At 43.9% G+C, this 13,013-nt stretch overlaps 1 protein-coding gene across 1 annotated transcript in view; it reads left to right on the plus strand.

Moving 5' to 3' along the window:
• The window catches only part of LOC124799211, a 774,857-nt gene that overhangs the window by 410,809 nt on the left and 351,035 nt on the right, over window positions 1-13,013 (plus strand). The window lies entirely within an intron of this gene.

The following is a 13,013-nucleotide window of genomic DNA, read 5'->3' on the forward strand; positions in this document are numbered from 1 at the left end:
GTAGTGTAGCCATGTATAGAAGTGAAACGTGGGCGATAAATAGTGTGGACAAGAAGAGAATAGAAGCTTTCGAAATGTGGTGCTACAGAAGAATGCTGAAGATTAGATGGGTAGATCACATAACTAATGAGGAAGTACTGAATAGAATTGGGGAGAAGAGGAGTTTGTGGCACAAGTTGACAAGAAGAAGGGATCGGTTGGTAGGACATGTTCTGAGGCATGAGGGGATCACAAATTTAGCATTGGAGGGCAGCGTGGAGGGTAAAAATCGCAGAGGGAGACCACGAGATGAATACACTAAGCAGATTGAGAAAGATGTAGGCTGCAGTAGGTGCTGGGAGATGAAGAAGCTTGCAGAGGATTGGGTAGCATGGAGAGCTGCATCAAACCAGTCTCAGGACTGAAGACCACAACAACAAGATCGCTTGTAAGTGCAGCTAAGCCGTCCTAGTGTAGTCGTGTGGTCGTGTGGTCGTCTGTGTGTGTGTGTGTGTGTGTGTGTGTGTGTGTGTGTGTGTGTGTAAGGGGGGGGGGGGTGAACGCACGGCTCTCGGACTGGTGGAGCCTCGCTAACCGCGCATGCGCGTGGCGACGGCCGCGCCCGCAGCTGTCCCTGCAGCAGTGGACGGACGCCCCCTCTCGCCGGGCTGGGAGTGCCCAGTTCCGCGCCCGGCCGCGGGACCAGCTTTTTCGGGCCGCGCTGCCGAAACTCAGGGCGGGCGCTCCTGCTTCTTGTGCGGACCAGGCCGTTAACCCGCAGCCGGCCTCCCCTGCTGTTGCTACCCCGCCACTCGCGTACACACACACACACACACACACCACTGTTAGTTTCTCCTCGTGGAGCTCTCCACCACGTAATTAGCAACATAAACTTCACCACACAACTTCCGAAGCGACTATAAGAGGTGATGATATCTACTTTATTGAGTGACATTTTCATTCTGCAGGGGAGTGTGCCCTGATATGAAACTTCCTGGCAGATTAAAACTGTGTGCCGGACCGAGACTCGAACTCGGCGCCTTTGCCTTTCGCGGGCAAGTGCTCTACCAACGGAGCTAGCCAAGCACGACTCACGCCCCGTCCTCACAGCTTTACTTCTGCCAGTACCTCGTCTCGTACCTTCAAAACGTTACAGAAGCTCTCCTTTCTATCAGGAGCGCTAGTTCTGCATGGTTCGCAGGAGAGGTTGGATTGTTTGGGGGAAGATATCAAACAGCGAGGTCTACATCTACATCTACATCTACATTGATACTCCGCAAGCCACCCAACGGTGTGTGGCGGAGGGCACTTTACGTGCCACTGTCATTACCTCCCTTTCCTGTTCCAGTCGCGTATGGTTCGCGGGAAGAACGACTGTCTGAAAGCCTCCGTGCGCGCTCTAATCTCTCTAATTTTACATTCGTGATCTCCTCGGGAAGTATAAGTAGGGGGAAGCAATATATTCGATACCTCATCCAGAAACGCACCCTCTCGAAACCTGGCGAGCAAGCTACACCGCGATGCAGAGCGCCTCTCTTGCAGAGTCTGCCACTTGAGTTTATTAAACATCTCCGTAACGCTATCACGGTTACCAAATAACCCAGTGACGAAACGCGCCGCTCTTCTTTGGATCTTCTCTATCTCCTCCGTCAACCCGACCTGGTACGGATCCCACACTGATGAGCAACACTCAAGTATAGGTCGAACGAGTGTTTTGTAAGCCACCTCCTTTGTTGATGGACTACATTTTCTAAGCACTCTCCCAATGAATCTCAACCTGGTACCCGCCTTACCAACAATTAGTTTTATATGATCATTCCACTTCAAATCGTTCCGTACGCATACTCCCAGATATTTTACAGAAGTAACTGCTACCAGTGTTTGTTCCGCTATCATATAATCATACAATAAAGGATCCTTCTTTCTATGTATTCGCAATATATTACATTTGTCTATGTTAAGGGTCAGTTGCCACTCCCTGCACCAAGTGCCTATCCGCTGCAGATCTTCCTGTATTTCGCTACAATTTTCTAATGCAGCAACTTCTCTGTATACTACAGCATCATCCGCGAAAAGCCGCATGGAACTTCCGACACTATCTACTAAGTCATTTATATATATTGTGAAAAGCAATGGTCCCATAACACTCCCCTGTGGCACGCCAGAGGTTACTTTAACGTCTGTAGACGTCTCTCCATTGATAACAACATGCTGTGTTCTGTTTGCTAAAAACTCTTCAATCCAGCCACACAGCTGGTCTGATATTCCGTAGGCTCTTACTTTGTTTATCAGGCGACAGTGCGGAACTGTATCGAACGCCTTCCGGAAGTCAAGAAAAATAGCATCTACCTGGGAGCCTGTATCTAATATTTTCTGGGTCTCATGAACAAATAAGGCGAGTTGGGTCTCACACGATCGCTGTTTCCGGAATCCATGTTGATTCCTACATAGTAGATTCTGGGTTTCCAGAAATGACATGATACGCGAGCAAAAAACATGTTCTAAAATTCTACAAGAGATCGACGTAAGAGATATAGGTCTATAGTTTTGCGCATCTGCTCGACGACCCTTCTTGAAGACTGGGACTATCTGTGCTCTTTTCCAATCATTTGGAGCCCTCCGTTCCTCTAGAGACTTGCGGTACACGGCTGTTAGAAGGGGGGCAAGTTCTTTCGCGTACTCTGTGTAGAATCGAATTGGTATCCCGTCAGGTCCAGTGGACTTTCCTCTATTGAGTGATTCCAGTTGCTTTTCTATTCCTTGGACACTTATTTCGATGTCAGCCATTTTTTCGTTTGTGCGAGGATTTAGAGAAGGAACTGCAGTGCGGTCTTCCTCTGTGAAACAGCTTTGGAAAAAGGTGTTTAGTATTTCAGCTTTACGCGTGTCATCCTCTGTTTCAATGCCATCATCATCCCGTAGTGTCTGGATATGCTGTTTCGAGCCACTTACTGATTTAACGTAAGACCAGAACTTCCTAGGATTTTCTGTCAAGTCGGTACATAGAATTTTACTTTCGAATTCAATGAACGCTTCACGCATAGCCCTCCTTACGCTAACTTTGACATCGTTTAGCTTCAGTTTGTCTGAGAGGTTTTGGCTGCGTTTAAACTTGGAGTGGAGCTCTCTTTGCTTTCGCAGTAGTTTCCTAACTTTGTTGTTGTACCACGGTGGGTTTTTCCCGTCCCTCACAGTTTTACTCGGCACGTACCTGTCTAAAACGCATTTTACGATTGCCTTGAACTTTTTCCATAAACACTCAACATTGTCAGTGTCGGAACAGAAATTTTCGTTTTGATCTCTTAGGTAGTCTGAAATCTGCCTTCTATTACTCTTGCTAAACAGATAAACCTTCCTCCCTTTTTTTATATTCCTATTAACTTCCATATTCAGGGATGCTGCAACGGCCTTATGATCACTGATTCCCTGTTCTGTACATACAGATTCGAAAAGTTCGGGTCTGTTTGTTATCAGTAGGTCCAAGATGTTATCTCCACGAGTCGGTTCTCTGTTTAATTGCTCGAGGTAATTTTCGGATAGTGCACTCAGTATAATGTCACTCGATGCTCTGTCCCTACCACCCGTCCTAAACATCTGAGTGTCCCAGTCTATATCTGGTAAATTGAAATCTCCACCTAAGACTATAACATGCTGAGAAAATTTATGTGAAATGTATTCCAAATTTTCTCTCAGTTGTTCTGCCACTAATGCTGCTGAGTCGGGAGGTCGGTAAAAGGAGCCAATTATTAACCTAGTTCGGTTGTTTAGTGTAACCTCCACCCATAATAATTCACAGGAACTATCCACTTCTACTTCACTACAGGATAAACTACTACTAACTGCGATGAACATTCCACCACCGGTTGCATGCAATCTATCCTTTCTAAACACCGTGTGTACCTTTGTAAAAATTTCGGCAGAATTTATCTCTGGCTTAAGCCAGCTTTCTGTACCTATAACGATTTCAGCTTCGGTGCTTTCTATCAGCGCTTGAAGTTCCGGTACTTTACCAACGCAGCTTCGACAGTTGACAATTACAATACCGATTGCTGCTTGGTCCCCGCATGTCCTGACTTTGCCCCGCACCCGTTGAGGCTGTTGCCCTTTCTGTACTTGCCCAAGGCCATCTAACCTAAAAAACCGCCCAGCCCACGCCACACAACCCCTGCTACCCGTGTAGCCGCTTGTTGTGTGTAGTGGACTCCTGACCTATCCAGCGGAACCCGAAACCCCACCACCCTATGGCGCAAGTCGAGGAATCTGCAGCCCACACGGTCACAGAACCGTCTCAGCCTCTGATTCAGACCCTCCACTCGGCTCTGTACCAAAGGTCCGCAGTCAGTCCTGTCGACGATGCTGCAGATGGTGAGCTCTGCTTTCATCCCGCTAGCGAGACTGGCAGTCTTCACCAAAAATTGGATTAGGGAAGGATGGGGAAGGAAGTCGGCCGTGCCCTGTCAAAGGAACCATCCTGGCATTTGCCTGAAGCGATTTAGGGAAATCACGGAAAACCTAAATCAGGATGGCCGGACGCGGGAGTTCGCAGGAGAGCTTCTGTAAAGTTTGGAAGGTAGGAGACGAGGTACTGGCAGAAGCAAAGCTGTGAGGACGAGGCGTGAGTCGTGCTTGGGTAGTTCCGTTGGTAGAGCACTTGCCCGCGTAAGGCAAAGGTCCCGAGTTCGAGTCTCGGTCCGGCACACAGTTTTAACCTGCCAGGAAGTTTCATCTACTATTGTTCTATATTCTGGAATTAATTCATCCATACCAATGACGGTTGAGCTGCGTGCCTTTGGACTGAGATATTTGAAGAAACACAGCAACCAGCCTTTTTTCGTATAGCTTTATTAATGCCAAGAGGAATGTCCGTGTTTCAGCCACCTTCAGTACTGGCTGTCTTCACGTCTTTCACGCGACACCCATTGTCGATGTAAAGCGTCGGTCTGTTTCCCCTTACAAACGCGAGGAACAGCGTGTACTGCAGTAGTGACAGCACCACGCTGGCAACTACCGCCGTGCAGAAGCGCGCTGCTCAGTCGCTTCTGGACTACGCGTTATTCCTCGTCTTTTACTATTCCTCTTAACACACATCGGTACAACGAATATCGCACGACACTAATGTGGTCTCACTCTATCAAATGGACGCATACAATTCCAATTAAAATTAATGTTGTTTTAAACGGGAAACAAACTGACGCATTCCGTCGACGCTGGGGCATGATAAACAGAACCTGTTGGGATGACAGCGGCTACACATTGCAAAAACGAAGTTGCAAATATCCGTCAAAACTTCTGAAAAGCTGCGCCTGACGACTCTTCGGAGAGAGACACCCTGTGTGCTGTGTCCGTTGTTGACGTTGACCAGAGCTCCAAAACCACCCAGAGCCAGTCACTGGCTTTTGTGTCCGATGCCTCCCTCGGTTGTGCTCTGCAGTGGTTGTGCGGTAGTCGAGACATGAAGTGCTCGCAGTCACATTGTGGTGCTCACCAGAAAATCTCTTTCGCGTCAGTATATTTGCGAAGGTCGCTGATGGCGTCGCTGTTGACCGCCCTTACACCACAAACCACTCACTTTAAGTATTTTTAAAAGCAGGAAATTTCAGATTGTTATACAATTATCTCGAGCTTTTACGAATGTTCTCTAATGTTCTATGATATTCTCGAATCTTATAGACGACAGCTTTGAAGCGCACTTTGACAAAATCGTATTAAGTAATGTGTTGCGTAACGTAGTAAAGACAAAGGAACAATTCATGGAGAAAGTGCATTTGCTAATACAGAGAACCTACGTAAACAAACAACAGTAGTGCGAGCGTACAATTTTAGCAACAAAATATGACGGAGTTCAACAAAGCAATCAGCGAATACAGAATATGATCTTAGGAGAAGAAAAAGTATTCAAATCCATTGATACAGTGATGAATTAGACAAACGCGGAAACTTGCCAACGGAACTCACAAATTCGTTTAATGTTCCCCATATGCTTTGCCAAAAAAGCATCGTAGAGGAGGAAATATTAACAGCAAGAAATGGCCAGCCAGTATGCACACCCTCAAATTCCACTCATTTCAACTATCTTATTATTCTGCTTCAAAAGTATCCAATTCCAGGTACGATTACCGTACAGTATGACAATAAAGAGCAAACATTCCAGTGTTGTGGAGTAAATTTAAGAGAACCGTGTTTCTTGCACGGACGACTATACGTAGCGTGTTCGTGTGTGGAACAACTGTAAAACTTATTCAACTTTGCATCTGAAAGCAAAACACTAAATATGTTGTATAGCAACATTATAGGAATAAGTTTGACGTTGTACAGATGAGATGTTTAATTGAACATTTCTCTACAATACAGGAAGAAAATGGAAAAAAGACCAAGTACTGCGGGCCCCTTTCAACTAATAAATCTATATCTTCATCGAGATAACGTGTTTATTGACTTTATTTTGAACGCTAAAACCACCCTGAAAAAATAACAGTTCGTTTAGTCATCACGTTTAATAGTTGGTGTACTTCCTATTGTACTGAAATTTGTGGCAGTTTTCCCGCCTTTATACTATAGCGAAAACCCTTTTAGCTTCACGGATGCACTGACACATCGCAGCAATCATCATGTGGCCGATTGATGCTTTCCGAAATTACATCCTATATCAAGTCAAAAACTTTGGAGTTTTCTAAGTGTAATGATATGCTTGTAAATTCGTTTGTGAACTACAAGTCAGCTCACTCCGAATTTCCGCTGTTGTTATAAGTTCCTGTTCATTCTCGCGTCACTTCATAGTTACCTCCCTATCAGCAAAGCGACTTATATGCACCGGTATTACAGTCGTAATATTGATTTTTTTCAGGGAACTGTATCATATTACTACTTTCTTTGTTCAAGTTGACAGCTTTTTTTATCTAAGGCCTAAAACGGGATTCAGGTGTATAATGTTCCCATCAAACAAATTACCTATCGTTCAAGTGGAACTGAACGCTAATATATGTGTCTGGTGCAGCCAAGTGCTTCTTTATAGCAATCATAAGCATGGGAAGTTCTACATTGCCGTTATGACTCTGGTACGTACGAATTACGAGCTAGCAAAAGTGAAGAAAAACGTCCAACGAATTTGTGTGGGCGATGCACCCAAGAGCACCTAACGGATATTAATGTGTTATTCATCACCTCAAATATGTTTTCTCTCCATAAAATTCGTGGCATTTTCTCATAATGCAGTCTTGGAAAGGTTAGAATGAGATTGGAAAGGTTAGAATGAGTAGCTTTTATTTTATACCAGATCTTATCGTGAGGTGTTTCTTAGTACACAAAAACTGTATTACCATTCCGTAAACTGAAATATGATAAGCATCGGTTGCTGTAATACTGTTTGTAAGATGCGTATATCCGCAGTTGAACAAATTCAATTTAAATTGTGTCGTAAGCGTGGTAATTATGGTGCACATTCAATGGCGAAGTGTGCTCCTCCTGCCTTACATATCTATATGCATTACTGTTCACACAGCCATGTAAACCGCTATGTAAAAAACAGAACAAAAAACATTTTGCTACACAAATCACTTGGTATGACAGGCAACAACAGCGGTGATATGTTGTTGTTGATGTTGTGGTCTTCCGTTCTGAGACTGGTCTAATGCAGCTCTCCATGCTACTCTATCCTGTGTAAGCTTCTTCATCTCCCACTACCTACTGCAGCCTACATCCTTCTGAATCTGCTTAGTGTATTCATCTCTTGGTCTCCCTCTGCAATTTTTACCTTCCACGCTGCCCTCCAATACTAAATTGCTGATCCCTTGATGCCTCAGAGCATTTCCTACCATCCGATCCCTTCTTCTAGTCAAGTTGTGCCACAAACTTCACTTTCCCCCAATCCTATTCAATACCTCCTCATCAGATACGTGATCTACCCATCTAATCTTCAGAATTCTTCTGTAGCACCACATTTCGAAAGCTTCTATTCTCTTCTTGTCCAAAGTAATTATCGTCCATGTTTCACTTCCAAAGATGGCTACACTTCATACAAATACTCTCAGAAACGGCTTCCTGACACTTAAATCAATACTCGATGTTAACAAACTTCTCTTCTTTACAAACGCTTTCCTTGCCATTGCCAGTCTACATTTTATATCCTCTCTTCTTCGACCATCATCAGTTATTTTGCTCCACAAATAGCAGAACTCATTTACGACTTTAAGTGTCTGATTTTCTAAACTAATTCCCTCAGCTTCACCCCAGTTAACTCGACTACATTCCATTTTCCTCATTTAATTTTTTGTTGATGTACATCTTATATCCTCCTTCAAGACACTGTCCATTCCGTTCAGCTGCTCTTCCAAGTCCTTTGTTGTCTCTGACAGAATTACAATGTCATCGGCGACCCTCAAAGTTTTTATTTCTTCTCCATGGATTTTAATACCTACTCCGAATTTTTGTTTTGTTTCCTTTACTGCTTGCTCAATATACAGATTGTACAACATCGGGGAGAGGCTACAACCCTATCTCACTCCCTTCGCAACCACTGCTTCCCTATCATGCCCCTCGACTCTTATAACTGCCATCTGGTTTCTGTACAAATTGTAAATAGACTTTCGCTCCCTGTATTTTACCCCTGCCACCTTCAGAATTTGAAAGAGAGTATTCCGGTCATCATTGTCAAAAGCTTTCTCTAAGTCAACAAATGCTAGAAACGTAGGTTTGCCTTTTCTTAATCTATTTTCTAATATAAGTCGTAGGGTCAGTATTGCCTCACGTGTTCCAGTATTTCTAAGGAATCCAAACCGATATTCCCCGAGGTCGGCTTCTACCAGTTTTTCCTTCCGTCTGTAAAGAATTCGCGTTAGTATTTTGCAGCCGTGACTTATTAAACTGATAGTTTGGTAATTTTCACACCTGTCAACACCTGCTATCTTTGGGATTGGAATTATTATATTCTTGTTGAAGTCTGAGGGTATTTCACCTGTCTCAACGCAACAACTGCGTCAACGTGATTTATTAATGACGACTAGTTTCATGACTTTGTATTCACATCTTCAAATAACAAACCTTTCAATACGTAATGGTTTAAAATCTCCGTAAGGCAAATAACAGAAGTCCCCTACATTCCTGCATGAATTGCGCATCATAAAGTACATAACCGTGAGTCTGTGTTGTACTAGTGGTGCTGTCCGCTTAACCTGAGAGGACGTACCACTTGTGTCCGGGCTGCAAGTCCCAGTGGCTATCCTGCGAACTTGTGCAGGAAGATGCGGCTTTTCGCGTATGATGCTGTAGTATACAGATAAGTTGCGGCATTAGAAAATTGTAGCGAAATGCAGGAAGATCTGCAGCAGATAGGCACTTTGTGCAGGGAGTGGCAACTGACCCTTAACATAGACAAATGTAATGTATTGCGAATACATAGAAAGAAGGATCCTTTACTGTATGATTATATGATGGCGGAACAAACACTGGTAGCAGTTACTTCTGTAAAATATCAGGGAGTATGCGTGCGGAACGATTTGAAGTGGAATGATGATATAAAATTAATTGTTGGTAAGGCAGGTACCAGGTTGAGATGAATTGGGAGAGTCGTTAGAAAATGTAGTCCATCAACAAAGGACGTGGCTTACAAAACACCTATCCTTGAGTATTGCTCATCAGTGTGGGATCCGTACCAGATCGGTTTGACGGAGGAGGTAGAGAAGATCCAAAGAGGAGCGGCGCGTTTCGTCACAGGGTTATTTGGTAACCGTGATAGCGTTACGGAGATGTTTAGTAAACTCAAGTGGCAGACTCTGCAAGAGAGGCGCTCTGCATCGCGGTGTAGCTTGCTCGCCAGGTTTCGAGAGGTTGCGTTTCTGGATGAGGTATCGAATACATTCGCTACGGTCGCAGGTTCGAATCCTGCCTCGGGCATGGATGTGTGTGATGTCCTTAGGTTAGTTAGGTTTAACTAGTTCTAAGTTCTAGGGGACTAATGACCTCAGCAGTTGAGTCCCATAGTGCTCAGAGCCATTTATCGAATATATTGCTTCCCCCTACTTGTACCTCCAGAGGAGATCACGAATGTAAAATTAGAGAGATTAGAGCGCGCACGGAGGCTTTCCGGCAGTCGTTCTTCCCGCGAACCATATGCGACTGGAACAGGAAAGGGCACGTAATGTGCCCCCCGCAAACACCGTTGGGTGGCTTGCGGAGTATAAATGTAGATGTAGATGTAGAAGATAGACTTCTTTTATTTACTCTTTCGGAGATTTTAAGGACATTAGGTACTGAAAGGTCAACAGGTTGTTACTTGAAGAAATGACTATAATGTCTTGAAACTAGTCGTGATTAATAAATCATTATGACGAAGCTATTGCGGTATTCATCATTAGAAATTTTTCCTACACATGAACACCATTTTATACATTCCATTAGTGAAAAGTGATCTTGAATGAACGTCTCTGTGCACGAAAGTGAACCAAACTCACGTGGGCGATCACGCACTTAATTGTGGCAGCACGTGGTATGAATGGGGAAACGCTAAGTGCGTCTCTGTCGTCGTCGTCGTCGTTGCGAGGCGAGGAGGCTGCGTTCCAGTTGGGCCTCTCGCTTGCTTCTTCTTTCCTTTCTTTCTTCTTTCCTCGCTGCAACAAAGTAACCGAAAAGGTATTTCTGTAACTGGTCGGGCAGGAGTGGAACAAATGGTGGCTGGCCTTGGCCACCTTGTTTCATGAATGCGAAAAACGTCTCCAGCATGTCGGGCATTGCTCTGAGCGGCTCCTCCGCTGCTTTTTAAATACGCGTGACCTCTGATCCAAGGCTAACCTCCAGCTCGGACAACGCCATCGAGGGAGGGACCACCCCGCCCGCCTCTGTACACAGGCGGCGGTGTAGTGCAACAGTTGCTGCGTGCGGTACCAGAAAATGTCTTCTTCTTTTTCCTGCCGCATATGCTGCGGTTCTTTTATTTTATGTGACCCTCTCATTACTAAGGTTCTCGAAAAAAAAACCATATTTATCCGAATGGAATAAAATGAAATAGAATAAAATAAAATGTAATTATTCGACTACGTACTTTTTCGGTAGCTGCGACGGAATAAATAATTCATAAATAACACCAACTATCTGCTTTAGTCGTTTATTATCTATTTTGTGAAGTACTTTTTCCTTATTGGTTGCCAGTGTTTCAAATCAGTTACTTTGAACAGGCTAGGGAAACATGTTGGAAGAAATTATTAAAAACACGTTGTCCATTGTGGCACTGGGGGAAATTCATGCTAATTACAGACTAGAAAGAAATGTATCTCTTGAAAACGGCCATTGTGGCCGCAATTTACAAGTAGCGATTCTGAGATGCAGATTTGTGGCCAAGTTGTTGAGCCAGTAGAGGAACGATAACTTCAGTGAATAACTTTCTGTAGACTGTGAATCTTAGTCTATAGAAATTATAAAAAAAACTCTTTAAGTTAACTACGTTCTCGATGGTGAAGTCATCGTCATAGGTGGATATCATTATTCGACTGCAACTCTGGAACGCACTTGTCACTTGCTTTGGGCAGCCATGGGTTAGACAATAAGATTATGTGTCGCTTTGTTTGTATAACAGAATAGAAACCCTCCCTGTACACTGTATAGCGTACAACATATACGTGAACATTTGGTGATAATGGTACGGATGTATAAATATGTAGCGTTCTTGAATAAAAAAGAGTGACTGAAGCAGAAAATCGACGTTATTTGAGTATAAAATAATAGCCGTTTCACTGTGTCAGTTTCCTTCCTCATAAAGAAGTCTCAGGGAATTTTTCCTATTTGCATCTTTCATTAATTTACTTACTTACCTTCCTCAGGGGAACGGACCGACCCCCAACAGCGCACTGATTGTGAACCATCTGGTCGTCTTTCTTCCTTACTTTTTACTGTAATGCGACATGGAACGCACTTTCAGTGTCTCGGGTAGCCTCCTGATTTCATAAAGTGTGTTTTTCAGTCCTCTTTAATTACAGCTTCTTAATTAAGTCACGTCTTTTATTAATAAACGTATCCATTCTTGCCAGAAGGACACATAAGCACATACTACCGTCCGTCCATCACTCGTTACTTACGTGAGAAAAGAAAAGTTCATATTTTTGCCGCGCGGGGTAGCCGTGCGGTCTGGGGCGCCTTGTCCCGGTTCGCGCGGGTGCCCCCCCTCGGAGGTTCGAGTCCTCCCTCTGGCATGTGTGTGTGTGTTGTCTTTAGCGTAAGATAGTTTAGGTTAAATTATTTAGTGTGTAAGCCTAGGGACCGATGACCTCAGCAGTTTGGTCCCAGAGGACTTACCACAAATTTCCATTTTTTTTTTCATATTCATCTATAGCCTATCACTGCTATTCAGAACTATTCTCCGAAGAAATCTATTTTACAAATAAAATTAAGAGTTTCATACGAAGTTAGAAAGGTATCTATTTGTAGACAATGGCATGTCTGAAAAACATATTAAGAACCATGTAGTATTCTTATTACTGAAACTGCATGATTTGGAAATGTAAAAGAAACAAAATTTATAAAAAGCATCTAATCGCAACCGGTAGATGTCCGTTCTAAGGTAGCATAGCAACCATTAACCGCATTTAGGAGCCACAGAATCTTTACTTCGCAATGAAAAGTAGCAGAGTACGTAAGCACGAGGAAGGCGTCCTATTTTAGTGGTTAACACCATCAAACGCCATAAAACTTGTAATTTCACTATTGATGTATGGCAATGTCAAACGTGGCCATTTGTGTTGTTCACTGGAAGAATCTTATTGTTTCAGCGAATAAAAAGGTATATGGCCTAAGTTGAAGGACAGAGGAAGAAGTTGTAATTGAAAGGATAGGACATGCAAACGTCGTCGAACTGTTCGTGCAGATGGTTGTTGTCTTGCAAACGTCCCCATCTGTTGAGTCAGAGATCGAGACGTGGCTGCACGATCCGTTACAGCCGTGTGGATAAGATGCCTGTCATCTCGAGTGCTAGTGATACGAGGCCGTTGGGATCCAGCACGGCGTTCTATATTACCCTCCTGAACCCCCCGATTGCATATTCTGCCGGCAGT

Source organism: Schistocerca piceifrons, chromosome 5 (assembly GCF_021461385.2).
Source record: "Schistocerca piceifrons isolate TAMUIC-IGC-003096 chromosome 5, iqSchPice1.1, whole genome shotgun sequence".
NCBI lineage: Eukaryota > Metazoa > Arthropoda > Insecta > Orthoptera > Acrididae > Schistocerca > Schistocerca piceifrons.